Genomic DNA, 17,522 nt, shown 5'->3' with positions numbered 1-17,522 from the left:
TAAGTAAGCATAATAAACATGTATTCTATCACTGTATTATATAAGTAATCTTGTTAGTAACCTACTGTATGGCAGGTGGAGGAGCAGTGATGTTACAGGTGGAGGAGCACAACTGCAAGACTGCAAACTCACAAGACAGAGAAATCAAAGTTTCTTCTCCAGAGAAGAGGTTGATTTCACTTCAATTTTTATTTCATATTTTCTAAAGATGTGGAAATGGCAAAAAACTTGAGAGCTGTAACCAAGACAACTGTAACAACATGATTAGAGAGCCACCAAGGTTTTTCCCTCTCTTACTCCATTTTGCCAACCCAAACTTCCAGGTACATGACGGGACACCTTGCTTGTTTTTGTTGTTTGCGCTCGTCTGGCTGGGTGCTGGCAGGTGGAGGGCAGTGATGTTGGCAGGTGGAGGGGCAGTGATGTTACGGGTGGAGTGGCAGTGATGTTAGCTGTTACACACCAGGCTCAAACTTAACACATTGCATCCTTCTTTGCAGTGTCCTTATTCCTGGAAGGGGAATCTGCAATTCCTGCAGAGTTTTGTAACCCGTTGGTCCGCACGCAAAGCACATTTTTAAAGCCTTCTTAATTGTCTCATTGCTCCATTTCATCCCCTTTGTGGTGAGTCTGCCTAATGCCTTAAATTGGTCTTTTGAAAACGTTTTCTTATATTTCTTGTCCCTAATTTTCATTGTTTTCTTGAGAGCTGCATTTTCCTTCCAGATTTTTCTTAGTGCAGCCTTTGGTTTTTTGGTGATTCCTTCTTGGCTCTTTAATTTTCTCTTTAATTTGTTTAATAGATCTGTTTGACTGGCTGCTCGTTCCCTCGTATGCTGACTGGCTGCTGGTTCCCTTGTATGCTGACTGGCTGCTGGTTCCTTCGTATGCTGACTGGCTGCTGGTTCCCTCGTATGCTGACTGGCTGCTGGCTGAGTGGGTGGTGTCCGCCCTCCCTGTCTCTCCTCACTAGCCATGTCCTCTCTTTCTTCACCCTCACTTTCCTTTCTCTCAGTCTCCTCATCCCTTATTCCTGCAATCTTTGAGACTAATGTAAGTAGAAGACATGGCACTGTACATTTTTGAACATTTAAAATATTATACCACTTAAAAATAAGAAATATGACTTTTGTTACTAAGAGTTCATACTTATTATACCTGTGTCACCTTTCACACTGTAGCTGTGATCATGAGCTATGGGCTTTGTAGATACAGGTCCCGGGATGAATCATGGTGCAGGGGCCCTTCTCTTTTTGACCACAGGGCGATGCACGAAGATGGTGGGTATAGCCTCTGCTCTCAGCCTAGTCTTGCCCTTTTTATCCTTGACAAACTGGTCTGCATCAAAATTTGTCTGCGGAGTCACTTGAGGTTACTTCATACACAGAACAACTCAATTTTGTCTGCCCACATACATATTCCATAGTGGTTGAATACACAGTATTAGGAAACACTTTATACTTACTGGACATGTTATACTCATTACATACTGTATATAAAATATGACCAAGAATGTGAGACAACTTTATAGAAATTCATATCACATCTGTTACTGATGCCATTTGTCATACTTTGTTAAACTCACAAATAATAAAGTTCCATAACTTCAGTTGGGAACAAAGACCACACCTTATCTCCCCAAGGCAATTTCCCATCCAATAGGTGTGCTATATAGGTGTGTATAACCCTTTCTCCTGTCTGTTACTCCCTCTTTCAGCACAAGAACCAGAGGGGGATTCAATGGAGCCTGAATACCTGCACTGAGACCCTCACCCTGCACCCTGAGTCTCAACTCTCAGTGTTTTTCAAGCCTTTCCCTGTTTTTTTGTATTATACAAAACATTAAGCTTTCCCAATGGTGTGGTTTTCGTTTTGTGAAAAAGTGCAAATGCAGTGTTTGTATATAATTACCTCACATATTGTTTTGCAGTTGGTTGTGAAATTGCTCCTGCTGACTTGAGCCAGCCATTTTTTCCTCCGCTCTGTGTCAGTGGGTAAGCCGTACATTCGTACTCCTTTCTCGGAGCGATTTGAGCATCCCCAGGCAGCACAGCAAACCATGGAGGCGACTAGTAGGCAGCACAGCAAACCAGGACAACACGGAGGAAAAGGCACAGACAAACTGCATGATATGCTATTCAATGTTTATTGAATTCCATGTATTTGCAATGGATGTTCCTAAAACAACACATTTAACATCATCATCATCATGCTGCTGCTGCTGCTGCTAGTCCTTTGATAGTCATCTGTCAGTCTCCTGTCCTTTCTGAAAGCCATAAAGATGACATTAGTCATTTAGATAACTTGTGTCCTCAATTACCATGGGATTACTGAAACTACCATGAATTTAAGAAAATGGTAGAAATGTATCTAATTTGAATTTTGAAGCATTCCTTTAGATCCCCTCCCTATAAATATATCAATAAACATTAGAAAGTGATGCTCCTGACTACCATACAAGTTTAAGAAGATAATATTGGTTTTAAAGAATTCAAAGCTATAAATAAACAGCAACAGGCTCTTTAACCAAGGCACTGTTAGCCTAACATGTAAACTAGTTGTTCACACTAATCCTAATATTATCACTTAATATTAGCAAATTCTATTTTATTTTTTAAAACATATTGATTTAAATACATACACATATCGATTTGTTGTATAAATATTGCAAATCAAAACCTTTATTCACTAATAATTACCAAAAATCGTAGTTTTATCTCCTGTTATCAATGCATTCACATTGCCCGCCATGAACTTCCGGGGAACGATCCTCGTCTACATGAACCACGTGACGATAACCGTTTTTGGACTTCCGTTGTCAAACTCTTCTATCTATATGGCGCTGCTTTTGGCTATATACTATGTGCTGTTTCAATAAATACATATTTTAAAGCCCAACAAACAAAATCAAAAGGTCAAATATTACTCCTACTGACCACAACCTCTCTCAGCAGATCTTCTGGGTCCTCATTGAGGTGCACACCCAGAGGTGCACATACAGATGTAGCGATTCATTTCAGACAGTTTGAAACGCGAGGGCCGTGATTAGTACGTGATCTGCCCTCGCTCAAGGGAAAACCTCCAGCTTGACTTGAGACCGCCCCCGTGATAGATAAATGTAATTATAATGAAGCCAGCTGCAATGGATCATTGATCCACCAGGGGGTGCAGTGGGGTTCCACACTGGAGCTCATGTGAAATAAAGTCAGATACAGTACGATGGATGTACAGCGGAACTTTGTTAAGATCCATATGTCACGGATATCATACTACTGTGTTAAATAAGAGACATGTAATCACTTACAAAACATCACCATGTTGTTGTTTAACAAAATAATTTTGTTATTCGAAAAAAACGAACGGGAGGAAATGCAGCCCGGCTCTCGATTTTTAATCCTAATTTAATCATCATCTTCACCACGATCATTTATGTTTATGTTCGCCGAATTAACATGAAATCACTGACACATATGAATATACTGTATTCAACTTCATTAAAACGTTATTAACGTGCCTAAACTCAGTAATTCACCAAAAATATGTATATTTTAATGGAGCTTCGTCGGTCGATCAGGATCCCAAAGCGTAGCGGAGGGATCCTCATCTGGATGAAGGGTGTTATTTTCCCCATAAGGAACAAGTCGCTGCAAATTATCCCGCTTATTACATGGCCACATTCTCAACAAAGTAACGACATGACTCCCAATATTAATTGAAATGCTTTTATGGAGTTAGAAAATGTTTTTATTGATTTAAAAAATAGTTGTATGTATTGATTTAAATTGACATGCATCCGCTAAGAAAAATAGTCCGTTGTTACCGTTTTTTAAACAGTCTGAATGAAACGGCAGCTCTCAGCTGTGTATTTACACAACTAATGGCCCATCAACCACAGCTCTCTCCCCCCCTCCCCCCTTGATCTTTCTTCTCCAGCAGCTAAATTAACGGTAGGTTACTCTGAGTGACAAGCTTACTGTTAGACACAACACTGTCATTGCAAGTGACCCTTAGTTAGTTGACTTTTATGTTCAACTGCTAAATTCGTTACTGATAAAAAATGGCTTCTACTGTACCTAATTACCTTAACACTAGAACCGCCAGAGGTTTATGTATAGGCCTACCTAAACTCGTCAAATCCCGCTATTAGAATGCAATTTTTAACAACATAGGGTGCTACATAACACACTTTCAGGAAAATTCACGGACTGGGAGACTTTAATATTTTATTGAAAAAAAGTTACATTGCACACACACAACACACATCACACAAATTGACCCGATTGGCGGTTCTAGTGTTAAATAAACTCACTAATTAATGAAACCAGTTCAATATGCATTATTCTTATTCTTATCATTCTTTATGAGCGCAGAAATAGTCTTAAAATCAGATCTGTTTTTTAAATGAAATCTGACGGCAGGCAGTTAGCTCTGATCACCTATGATAAATGCGCCGCACCTAATCGCTGGCCATCCAGCCACAGACACTGTTCGAAATGGGGGGGAGCTAGGGGGAGCTTGGCTCCCCCGAAGCTCCCCTGAAGTTTGACTTTGAGATAAATACGGGGAGCCCAAAACAATCGTTCATATTTGTGTTACACAGATTAGAAATGTTGAGTTTCTGTAAATAACAGTTCTTGAAATAAATAATAGTTATTGTTCATTACAGTTTCTGAATATTTGTTTTATATTTGTGAATATGTCTGGGTGTTGCCATCTGTACGTGGCGGCGCTGCATTCTTACTTACGTTGCTATGGTTATGACGGTGATGCCGGCGCGGTATCTGAAAGGTTCATATTGATATTTTTTTGACTCTGGCTTTGTAATAAAAAATATGGCAAAACGAAAACAGCCAAGCGTCACAGCTTTTGGATTCACAAGCAAAGAAGCGAAGGAGTCTAAAAATGACAACGTGAACGGAAAACAACTTTTAGTTGGCCGGCTGTAAGCGGCGTTAGGGTCGAGCTTGACAGCTCCACACCGAGGGAGAGGCCTGCCGATGCGGAGCCTGAAGAGGCTTCAACAACGGCCACATCCGCCGGCATAGTGACACCGTCTGTATTAGTAGAAGAGTGTTTTTATAGCAATTGATCGCATCCGCGCTGCTGCGCCAGTCAACAGAGCGTGCGTGTGACATATTTAGTAGCAGGATGTGCTCTGAAAAATAGGGCTCCCCGAAAGTAAATGGGTAATTCGAACACTGACAGAGCTCCCTCTATACAAATCAAACTGTAGACGGTGTGAAAGCACCTATTGTTTTAAATAATAGTCGGAATGTGACCTGTGAGCCTTCTGAATTACCGTGGGACAGCACATTCTAAACTAAAATGTTCAATCAATAAAGTAACATCTTATCTTATCTTAATAATATCTTCATATTAATAATAATAATAAATCATACAGTATGTGTCCAAAAGGGAGCAGGAGGAAGCAAACACAAAAATATACTGCATATTAAAGCAAACGATTGTAAAGGTTAAAGTATGAGCATAACAAATAAAGAAGTGTAATGTAAACATTTACATTATAATTATGATTATTTAATATATAAAGACTATGTATTATTGAATTACAAGATTAGATATACTTTAGTTGATCTAAAATATTGATGTATTTAAATGCTCTTCAAAACACAACTGAAAGTCCATGAAACTTGTCTTTCTGTATTTGTGAATGAAGCGCCATCTCCTGGTTAAAACCTGAAATTGAAAATCTGGCAACGCCCTCTTGGAAAATAGTGGGAGGGCTTAACATTCCTCTATACTGGTTTTAGGCAGGTCGTAGGCAGGAAGCTGTAAGCTGGAGTCTGAAATGAAGTGCTACATCTGTACAGCCCCTTGAGAAGACATTCCGCCCTAAATCGACATCATCAACCGAAGTGAAGGGGAATATGAAAATAAAGAATCTGTTTTGCTCAATGAAATGTGTCCACTATTGACTCGATGTATAATTAATTCTTACTTGAGTCATGTTTGACATAATACAGTTCAGACGCTGGCCTATCTGTCCTCCTCTCTTCTCAAAAATCTTCAGAAGTTTTTCGGATAGCACATCCAGCTGAGAGAGAAATCTTGATTCGAGGGGCAGGGTTGTTATGCGCTTAAACTCTGCATTTATCAAAGAAAACAAAATATCACAGTCATAAAAAACATGAAATCATTTCATTTTCTAAGGATGTTATGATTGTAGTTGTGTGCTAAATGTATTTACAAAATCACATACCAGGCATATCTTGCCTCAAAACGATGCAGAGAAACTAGTCCATGCATTTGTTACTTCAAGGCTAGCTTATTGTAACTCTTTATTATCAGGGTTTACCAAAAAGTCAGTTAAGTTGCTTCAGCTGATTCAAAATGTATTGACCAGAGCACGGAAAAGGGACCACATTACTCCTGTTTTGGCTCCCTGTAGAACACAGGATAGAATTTTTAATTATTCTTCTCGCCTACAAAGCCCTTAACGGGCAGGCGCCATCTTACCTTAAAGAGCTCATTATACCCTACTGTCCCACGAGGGCATTACGTTCCAAGAATGCAGGGTTTTTGGTTGTTCCTCGCTAAATCAAATGCAGTCGAATACACAAGTCCTGCAATAAATCCTTCCTTCATGGAGGTGATCATACTTTTTGTTAAAACTCTGTAAGAGGTCTTTTTACAAAAGCTCTTTTTGGAGGATGGAATCTGTGGTGCTGTTGAATGGTGTTGTGATATCGTGAGAATAACTTTTTATATCAAGTACGAACAACCAGGTTAGACTACATTACATTTCATTTACGTGTTTTTCCAAAGCGACTTAAAATAAGTATTATTGTAATATAAGACTACATATAAGAAACACCATTATAGCCATTTCCAAAAAAACAAAACATTTTCACTTTTGTGAAGGAGGCTTTATTGCAGAATGTTTGACTTTTGTCTCTCACTTTCTGAATAACTTTTGCCTAATAAATCAGAGAATGTGTATATCCCTGCAATGTTCGCAGTATGTAAATGTTATGAATAAATATTCAGAAATGTTCAGACTAATACCAGTTTTCAATTTATTAAAGATCAAGTTTAAGTTAGTCAAGTAAGTCACACAAAACATTTGAATACTCACTGTAGGAGCCATTTCCGACGGAATGGTCTCGACGGACCAGACCCGGGCGACAGAAGCTGGCTTTGGGGACGTGGAACGTCACCTCTCTGGGGGGGAAGAAGTCGGAGCTTGTGCGGGAGGTGGAGCGTTACCAGTTGGATCTGGTTGGGCTCACCTCTACGCACAGCGTCGGCTCTGGAACCTTACTTCTGGATAGGGGTTGGACTCTATTCTTCTCCGGAGTTGCTCAAGGTGTGAGGCGCCGGGCGGGTGTGGGGATACTCACAAGTCCCCGGTTGGGTGCTTCGTTGTTGGAGTTTACCCCAGTGGACGAGAGGGTCGCCTCCCTACGCCTGCGGGTTATGGGGGGGAAAACTCTGACTGTTGTGTGTGCTTATGCACCCAACAGCAGTTCAGAGTATACGGCCTTCTTGGAGACCCTGGAAAGAGTCCTGTATGGGGCTCCTGAAGGGAACTCTTTAATCTTGCTGGGAGACTTCAACGCACATGTGGGCAATGATGGAGACACTTGGAGGGGAGTGATTGGGAGGAACGGCTCCCCTGATCTGAACCGGAGTGGTGGTTTGTTAGTGGACTTCTGTGCTCGTCATGGATTGGCCATAACAAACCCCATGTTCGAACATAAGGATGCTCATAAGTGTACGTGGTACCAGAGCACCCTAGGCAGAAGGTCCATGATCGATTTCGTTATCGTATCATCGGACCTGAGGCCGTATGTTTTGGACACTCGGGTAAAGAGAGGGGCGGAGTTGTCAACTGATCACCATCTGGTCGTGAGTTGGGTCGAGTGGCGGGGGAAACCTCTGGATAGACCTGGTAAGCCCAAACGTGTAGTTTGGGTGAATTGGGAACGTCTAGAGGAGGCCCAAGTTCAGGAGGCCTTCAACTCACACCTCCGGCGGAGCTTTTCGGGCATTCCTGTGGAGGTTGGGGACATTGAACCAGAGTGGTCGGTGTTCAAAGCCTCTATTGCCGAAGCAGCGGCGGGGAGCTGTGGTCTCAAGGTCCTAGGTGCCTCAAGGGGCGGTAACCCTCGAACCTCCTGATGGACACCGGTGGTCAGGGAAGCCGTCCGACTGAAGAAGGAGGCCTTCAGGGATTTGTTATCCCGGGGGACTCCCGAGGCAGTTGCAAGGTACCGACAGGCCCGAAGGGCAGCAGCCTCAGCCGTGGCCGAGGCAAAGCAGCGGGTGTGGGAGAAGTTCGGAGAAGACATGGAAAAGGACTTTCGGGCGGCACCAAAGTTGTTCTGGAAAACTGTCTGACACCTCAGGAGGGGGAAGCAGGGAACCATCCAAGCTGTGTACAGTAAGGATGGGACGTTGTTGACCTCAACTGATGGAGTGTTAGGGCGTTGGAAGGAGCACTTTGAGGAACTCCTGAACCTGACAACTCCGCCCTCTATGTTAGAGGCAGAGCTGGAGTATGACGGTGGATCGACACCAATCTCCCGGGGGGAGGTCACTGAGGTCGTCAAACAACTTCACAGTGGCAAAGCCCCGGGGGTGGATGAGATCCGCCCAGAAATGCTGAAGGCTCTGGGTGTTGAGGGACTGTCATGGTTGACACGTCTCATCAACGTTGCGTGGAAGTCGGAAACAGTACCGAAAGAGTGGCAGACCGGGGAGGTGGTTCCCCTTTTTAAAAAGGGGGATCAGAGTTGTGCAAATTACAGAGGCATCACACTACTCAGCCTCCCCGGGAAAGTTTTCTCTAAGGTAGGGTCAGGCCGATTGTCGAACCTCAGATTGAGGAGGAACAATGCGGATTCCTTCCTGGTCGTGGAACGACGGATCAGCTTTTTACTCTCGCAAGGATCCTGGAGGGGGCCTGGGAGTACGCTTATCCAGTCTACATGTGTTTTATAGACTTGGAGAAGGCGTATGACCGGGTTCCCAGGGAGTCACTGTGGGAGGTGCTGCGGGAGTATGGGGTGAGGGGGTCTTAACTCAGGGCCATCCAATCTCTGTACTCCCAAAGCGAGAGCTGTGTCCGGGTCCTCGGCAGTAAGTCGGACCCATTTCAGGTGAGGGTTGGCCTCCGCCAAGGCTGCGCTTTGTCACCAATCCTGTTTGTAATATACATGGATCGGATTTCGAGGCGTAGTCATGGGGGAGGGGGTCTGCAGTTCGGTGGACTAAGGATTGCACCACTGCTTTTTGCAGATGATGTCGTTCTGATGGCTTCATCGGTCTGCGACCTTCAGCACTCACTGGATCGGTTCGCAACCGAGTGTGAAGCGGCTGGGATGAGGATCAGCACCTCCAAATCTGAGGCCATGGTTCTCAGCAGGAAACCGGTGGACTGTCCACTCCAAGTAGGGAATTAGTCCTTACCCCAAGAGAAGGAGTTCAAGTATCTCGGGGTCTTGTTCTCGAGTGAGGGAACAATGGAGCGTGAGATGGGTCGGAGAATCGGAGCAGCGGGAGCGGTATTGCAGTCGCTTTACCCCACCGTTGTGATGAAAAGGGAGCTGAGCCAGAAGGCAAAGCTCTCTGTCTACCGCGCCATTTTCGTTCCTACCCTCACCTATGGTCATGAAGGATGGGTCATTTCCGAAAGAACGAGATCGCGGGTACAAGCGGCCGAGATGGGTTTTCTCCGCAGGGTGGCTGGTTTCTCCCTTAGGGATAAGGTGAGAAGTTCGTTCATCCGGGAGGGACTCGGAGTTGAACCGCTCCTCCTTCGCGTCGAAAGGAGCCAGTTGAGGTGGTTCGGGCACGTAGTTAGGATGCCACCTGGGTGCCTCCCTAGAGAGGTGTTGCAGGCACGTCCAGCTGGGAAGAGACCAAGGGGTAGACCTAGGACCAGGTGGAGGGATTATATCTCTTCGCTGGCCTGGGAGCGCCTTGGGATCCCCCAGTCAGAGCTGGTTGATGTGGCCAGGGAAAAGAAAGTTTGGGGCTCTCTGCTGGAACTGCTACCACGGATAAGCGGGAGAAGATGGATGGATGGATGGACATGAACACAGAGCGGATCAAAGCAGATACATACACCGTTTCTTAGGGAAAACACTGCGGTCCCACAGACAATATTGTAATATATCTTTAAAAATCAACACCTTAAATGGGTAAAGATGGTCGCTTAACGTAAGGTAGGCTACAAACTGCCTCAGCGCCCCTAAACGTTGGCACAAGAGTAGACATGGAGAGCCGGTGTCAGTACCATATGTGTTCGGCCTACCATATATGTTCGGGGTCCGTCGCCTACCAATGACGTCACGCATTGTGATTGGCTGTACGGTAATCGCACGCTGATTGGTGTAACTAGGGGCGCTGACTAGCGTATACCTGATCACTAGTCAGCGGTCTGATCAAAGACGAGTGTAGGTAGAGAGAGAGAGAAGGAGAAGAATAAGAGAAATCGGGGTTGTTAAAATGGTGACCGAGGCTTCTGCTAAGTACTTCTCACAGGAAAAGAGGGATGGAGGAGGGATCAGAGCTCAGGAGACTAGCAGGAGACTGATGTCTAAGAATGAGTCAAAGCAGGACTTGTGCAACCTGGCAAAGTTCAAGAAGTCAGAAGATTGATCTTTATAATCTTATCCAGTTATATATATGCAGTTCACCTGTTAATAAATATTTTAAAATGATTTGACTTTGTCAATATAGATGATTTCCCTTATATCTTTTACTATCTTTTATAGAGGTTAAAAAGGGTAAAATTGCCAATTTAGAAATACAAAACGATGTAGGTTAGAGACGAGTTAAATAAGCTCATATTGGAATTCCCCATAAAAAAAACACATAATTTAGACACCCCCATGTTAGGATTTCCTTCAGATTCATGTTAGCACCTGAGTATGACCCGCTCTATTAGTGTATGATCAAATTTGATTTCTAATTTTAAATAAAAGGAAATAAATTCACAGTTATGGTCAAACAGGAGTTAAATCAATTTCTCGCTTATTGTAAGAATGTATTTCACCATATTCATATTTAAATGATCGGGAAATGACGTTGTAATGATAATAAATCAACTCCCTCATTCAGATGAATGTTGATTGTTATTTTTTATGTTTGAATGTTAAAAAAGAACAATCGACAGTGTTGTAGAGCTGATGAATGGGAGTCGGAGGTGGCATGTTTAGTATGGAACTCCACACTTTATTTTCCATCACATTACAGCAAAGCAGGATGATCTTGTATACACGCTACACAAGCTACAACACAACACAGGTGCACTCACTAACTCGTCCGTGGTGCAACACACACTATACATCCCAGTGAATTGTGTCCCGTAAATGTCACCAGTGTAAACATAATTATGTAAATAACCCAATTTGTGTTGTTTGAAACGGAAAAGGATATTACATTGTTTTTGTTACTTTCGTTGCAGTGTCTTAAATGTAATTTAGGTTAACTTCCTGTTTTATTTAGAACTATTATTATTAGCTCTTTGGTTGCCGTACAGCCAATGCTTGACGTCATTGGTAAGCGTAACGGACCCCGAACACATATGTTAGGCCGAACACATATGGTACCTACACCTGACCCACGCAGTAAAGTTCTACACCGCCTGACAGCAGACATGAAACAATAATTTAAAACAAGACGTACCGCAAATATGCCGCAAGCTCATCCATCGGCTATGACTCCCCCTCCCCACTGAGCTCGGTTTAATGTGCATAACTTTGGGCAAGGTTCATAGTTTTAAATATTGTAAAGTGTAGAGCCGATGAATGGGAGTTGGAGGCGTCGTGTTGAGTATGGAACTCCACACTTTATTTTCCATTAGTTTACAGTAGGGGTCGGCAACCCCTGGCAGGCGTGCCAGCATTGGCATGCGGCACCGTAACCAGTGGCACACTAGGAATAAGTGGAATAAGTATGCAAAATATTTAAATTGTATTTTCGGATCCTGAACGAGACAGCCGCCAGAGCGCGTCTCTCCGTTACCTGCAGAAGGAAGCCATGCACGCAACGCAGCCCCGCTCTCTTTATCTCCAGGTGACTTTCTGCCGCTTTCCTCCGTGGTGCAGTGCTGATCGTTTCACCACGGAGGAAAGCACTTCACTAATTGCAGTACCCATAAGGAGCTGTATAAATGCCGCAGTTTTTGCGTGGCTGTGTATTTAGTGGAAAGCCCAGTGGCGATCTGCTCATCTCTTATCGAAATAATATGCTACAAAGTGGCGGACTGGCCATCTGTGTGTTGAACTTTCCTGTCGGCTCCCAGACCGTAGTCGAGGAGGGCAGAAGCAACAAGCTTCAGGTTCAATAACCCACTTTAACTTAAATGACTGGAGAGAGGCGAGCTCTTCTTGGGAGGCCGTTACATTTATTTAGCTGTTTTTCTTTTGAACAAAATACATCACAGACCTCTGTTTTTCTGCTCCCTCGTTTCACTTCCAGAAACACACGTTCCCTCACTGTCGCTCTACCATCCACAAACACACATGCACAAGCCACACGCCCCTCTCTCTCTCTCTCTCTCTCTCTCTCTCTCTCTGTCTCTCTCTTAAAGCGACAGCGATCTCATCTCACTCTGCATGACCCTAATATCATAACATGTGTGTTCTGGAGAATCACAGAACTGACAATCATCCTTATTATGATGCCGTTAAAACCAATTATTTAAATGTATTTGTGAAATTCGGCATCATGTAAGTTGCGCTGACAGGTCCACACACTGCTACCCCGCAGCGAGGCTCCCCCCGCCCTCCTGCCGATAGTTGACGAGCGTCAAGCTCCTCAACCCCCCCCCCCCCCCCCCCCCCGTTGATAATTCTCGATTGTTGGCACGCTGATAAAAAAAAATTTTTTAAATGGAACTTCATATCAAAAAGTTTGCCGACCCCTGGTTTACAGAAAGGTAGGAACAACTTAATTACATGCTACTCAAGCTAGAATGATAACAAACCACAGGTGCGCTACATAGCAGGTTCGTGGCGCAACACACTGGCCGTTTCTCAATATCGAGGAAACTGGCTTCCAAGCCAATATTTCAAAGTTGCTACGTCATCGAGTGCCGCCGAAGGACTGTTCCAATCTTCAGCATACTTGGAATTCCACCGAGGCCGCGTCCTTGGTTTGGGGGTAATTTCGAGGCTGCACATGGGTGAACTTCGAGTCCTTAAAATCCCCAAAAATGCTTTGCGCATGGACCAATTTCAAAAACCCTTGCGGAGAATTGCTGAACCGACGCAGCACACATTTAAATGTAAATATGTAGTGGCGTAGAACATGTGTTGGTAAATATGTTACTTTGTTACATTTGTTTGTTATCACCAAAAATGTGTTCCGTGAAAGTAAAGCAAGTTCATAATTAGATAGACATCGTGAGGTATTTATTTTCGGTACAGTTTATGTTGAAACCGTTAGAGAGAGTGGCACACTTGTTAGCCTGTTCCATTCTTCTTCGTTTTCCGAAGCCGTGGCTTGGAAGCATACTTGCTTCGTTTCTGAAGTAAGTGACTTGGAAGTACGCGACTACCAAGCCAGCATCCTCGCGATTGAGAAACACCCAATCTCTATAACACAGTGAATTATGTCCCGTAATGTTCCACCACAAAAGCAAGCAACTGTTGGACTTAAGCTCTACAAATACTCACACTTTAAAAACACGCTAAACACAAGTCAATCAATATAAACTCACCTTATGATTTTCATGGCTTTATCCTAGCTAACACCAGTGAATGACAATGTTCACAAATTGACAGCTGTATTTACGTTGCTCGTTGTAACGGCAAATGTGAACTCAGCTTTTTGAAAATAATGCGTCTTGTGATAACCTGTAACTATGGCGAACATTTGATGACATTAAATAACTTTTAATAACTTTTACCTTGTAGAGATCTCCTCGGAACAGAACCAGCTTACTCCTCCGATGCGGGAAGAAAATATGGTGGACCCCCCCCCCCCCCCCCCCACTTTGTTTAAAAAAGAAAAGCTTCAACATTTTCAAATAAAGATTTTTTGCAATTTTTTCTGCTTTTCATCTTGTCCATTAAAATGCCATATTGTTCAAGTTCAATTACGTATCTATTAAAAGTAGGGTTTTGAGTCCGACCATTTTGATTTGTGAATAAAATATTGTCAATAATAAGAAGCTGAGTAATCGGCTGCAGAGCAAGCTGCTGACGTGTTTGCTCAGTGGGCGGAGTTACAGAGACAAACATAACTTTTTTCTTATTTCTTAACATGATTGAGACTTATAGAACGTACACCCCTCAAGATTAAAATAGTTCTACATTGATGTTTCGATGAGAAACATTAATACATTTCTTTCTCATATATTAACTGCATATTTGCAAATTGAACAACCCCACTTTCCCCTTGTTTTCAGTGCAGATGAGTTGGTCTCCTTTTGTTTCTCTGTGGATACCTTTTGGTTACAGTCTCTGTGGTTTTACTCTGCTGTGTACATTCAGTCTCTTCAAGCAAAGTCTCAGGCACACACATCTGAATACCATGACTTGATACATTTTCTACATTTATATCATTGCCTATGGCCCTCGAGTGTGCATCCTCATGACCACATTCTATGTGTGATTCAGATGTTTGTGTTTCCTTTTCTTTTGCGCTTTTGGTTGTGAATTTCACCAACCTGTGCTTTTGCACCCTCTCTGTTTCTGGGTAATACACCAGATAAGCTGTGCTGTTTTTATCATAGCCAATGAAAACCCCTTTCTCACATCTAGAGGCTAGTTTCCCTTTTTCTCGTTTGTACCAAATGTTTGCAGTTTGGATACATTTGGTTCTTTCAGGCGTTTTCTTTGTGCGCCTGCTGTAGCACCTGTTTCTTACAAAAGCTGCAGTCTGCATAGCGTAGTTCCATAGCTTGTCTGGTAACCCGCTCTCTATCAATAAGCATCTGCTCATATCATAGAGAGTTCGCCAGCTTCTCTCTGCTGTACCATTTTGGTGTGGTGAATAGGGTGCAGACGTTTCATGCCTAATCCTATTTTTAGTTGAGAGTGCCTGAAAGTCTCGGCTTGTAAACTCAGTGCCGTTGTCTGAACGAATACACTTGACTTCTCCATAAGGTGCTATGTCTGCCAATAACCTTTCTGTGGCTTGCACTGTATCACTTTTTGACTTCAGAAAATATACCATCACGGTGCCTCAATAGTCATCTGTAAATGACTGTGCATATCTGTGGCCTTCTCTGCTCAGTGTTGACATGGGACCAGTTCAATCATTATGTACTAGCTCTAAGGGTTTCTCAGCCTTTCTGTCTGGCTCCCTATTTCTAGTCTGTGTGAATTTTCCTTGTGTACACACTTCAACTAACTGAGTAGGCTTAACTGCTGTTCCTTTTATCTCCATGCCTGTTACTCCACTTTGTAATTTCTGTACATCTTCATAGTTGCAATGACCCAACATTTCATGCCAAGTTTGCATATCATGACACCCTTTACATTTTTCAACATTTTCTGTAACAGTTGGCACGTAATACAAATGTCCACTCTCGTGGATGTCAAACCTGCTACTGTCCTTGGTAACCATTGTCGCTCCTCCATTTGCAGCTCTATGAAGGTATGTACAGTGCATCCCGTAGCTGTGCTCTGTGCTGTCGTCCAGTGTCGTCTAGTACAGGGGTTCCCAAAGTGTGAGGCGCGCCTCCCCTGGGGGGCGCCAGAGAGCTTCAAGGGAGGCGCAGCCGCCAGAAAAAAATAAAGAGAAACAGTGAAATCTAGCTAGTTAACTTCAGCTAAATGTATGCAAGCGGCAAAATATGGATAGATTTTTTGTGAAGTTACCTAAAGTGAGAGAGGAGACAGCGTCTGTCAGAAAACGGAGGAAGTATGACAATGATTATTTGAAGCTAGGGTTTTCATGGACCGGTCCTGATGACACTCCACTGCCACAGTGTGTTATCTGCAACGAGGTGCTAGCTAATGACAGTATGAGACCATGTAAACTCCGGTGTCATATTGAGACGAAACACCCATGTTTGGTGACCAAGCCACAGGAGTTTTTTGACCGGAAGCTCAAGGAATTGCAGTCACAGAAAAATGTAATTGACACATTTAGCACTGTGAATATAAAGGCAACCGAAGCATCATACCGAGTGGCGTTACGGATAGCTAAGGCAGGTAAGCCTCACAACATTGATGAAACGTTACTCCTCCCTGCTGCTAAAGACATCTCCGTCTCAACTATTTCTCTCTGAGTGCAACGTATGAGGAAGCTGCCATCCTTAACCTCAACATGTTTAAAACATAAAGATAAAGAGGTTTAAAAAAGCTATTGTTTAATGTTTTAAGGAGGTGACGCTCAGCCAATCAAAAAAGAGAAAGGTAGCGAAAACAGAGCATTTTATGACATTTTCTCTTACTGAACGTCTTTGAAATGCAATTGAATACCCCTGCATTATAGCAACAATAATTGGGAGGGGGGGCGCGGCTGTGATTATGTTCTCTGAGGGGAGGCTCACCTTCCCACACTTTAGGAACCCCTGGTCTAGCAGATACACGATCGCTGTTCCTCTGCGTTGTGCTATTCCGCTGAATTTGGTCCCGTCAGCTAACTCCACTGAATGTGTCCCTGAAAGGAATGAGTCATCATAGCTGTCAAACTTTTCAATATTGTTCAAGATGTGGGATATTGCTCCAGCGTCCACCATGATGCCTCTCATCTCTACGTTGTCTGGAGGTCTCCCGCTCTTCGGGTGCTTTGCCTTGAAGAATTGGTCTTGTTCGCTGTTTTCCTCCTCTTTCACTTTTCTGACACCATCTTGTCCCCTTTTTTTCTTGCACAGGGATTCTTCGTGTGTGTTATTTTTGCAGTAACCACACCACACTTTTCTGTGACATGTTCTTGCCTTATGCCCTCTTATTCCAACCCAGTCTCATGGCATTTCGTGTTCACAAACACGATTTTTAATCAATTGATTTGTGTTCACCAACACGATTTCCCCCTTTTTTTCGTGTTGCACAGCACGATTTTAAAAGCAATGTATTTCTATTGGTAGTCTCACGGCATTACGTGTTATAGGAAGACCGGAAGCTGTGTGGTTCATGAAAACATGTTCTTACTCAATAGCAAGCCACAATTATTGCTTTTATTTGATCTCACCAGAATGCGTGACTCCACGACTCCTTAACACCGCATTGCGTGGTGGAGTCACGACATTTGTTACATTTACGTGTCGGCACCACGCAAACAACGCCAATGTAAAGTGAATGAGGCTCCTTTGTCATGGTGCACACACACATTTCTACAACGTCCTGCAGTGAGCTTTTTATTCTATAAAACGTTTTTAAAATCTACTTTATAGCTTGTAGTAACTCACGGGAGGCTTGTTTTCTTTTATTTGTATTCATAATAATCTTTATTTTTTGTCAGAATGCATTATGGTGTATTATTTACCAAATTTGTATTCTCAAAAAACAGTGCATTGTGTGTAATACAACTGTGATTTTTATTAAATTAGTTATTTTTTAGGGAAGGCTAGAGCTTCAGCTGTATCAAATAGATTG

The 17,522-nt window shown here is 43.1% G+C and overlaps 1 protein-coding gene across 22 annotated transcripts in view; it reads left to right on the top strand.

Moving 5' to 3' along the window:
- Nucleotides 1-7,023, top strand: part of chst6 (carbohydrate sulfotransferase 6) — an 88,036-nt gene extending 81,013 nt beyond the window's left edge. For 13 of the 22 annotated variants that reach the window (XR_013808289.1, XR_013808290.1, XR_013808291.1 and 10 more), the window contains one exon: nucleotides 58-7,023. The gene's annotated coding sequence lies outside the window, so the exon portion shown is untranslated. The remainder of the gene's footprint in view (nucleotides 1-57) is intronic. The other 9 variants (XR_013808303.1, XR_013808304.1, XR_013808307.1 and 6 more) reach the window with 9 other exon arrangements.
- Nucleotides 7,024-17,522: the final 10,499 nt, after the last annotated feature.

This window comes from Notothenia rossii (assembly GCF_949606895.1).
Source record: "Notothenia rossii genome assembly, chromosome: 5".
NCBI lineage: Eukaryota > Metazoa > Chordata > Actinopteri > Perciformes > Nototheniidae > Notothenia > Notothenia rossii.
This window is presented reverse-complemented; position numbering and strand designations above follow the sequence as displayed.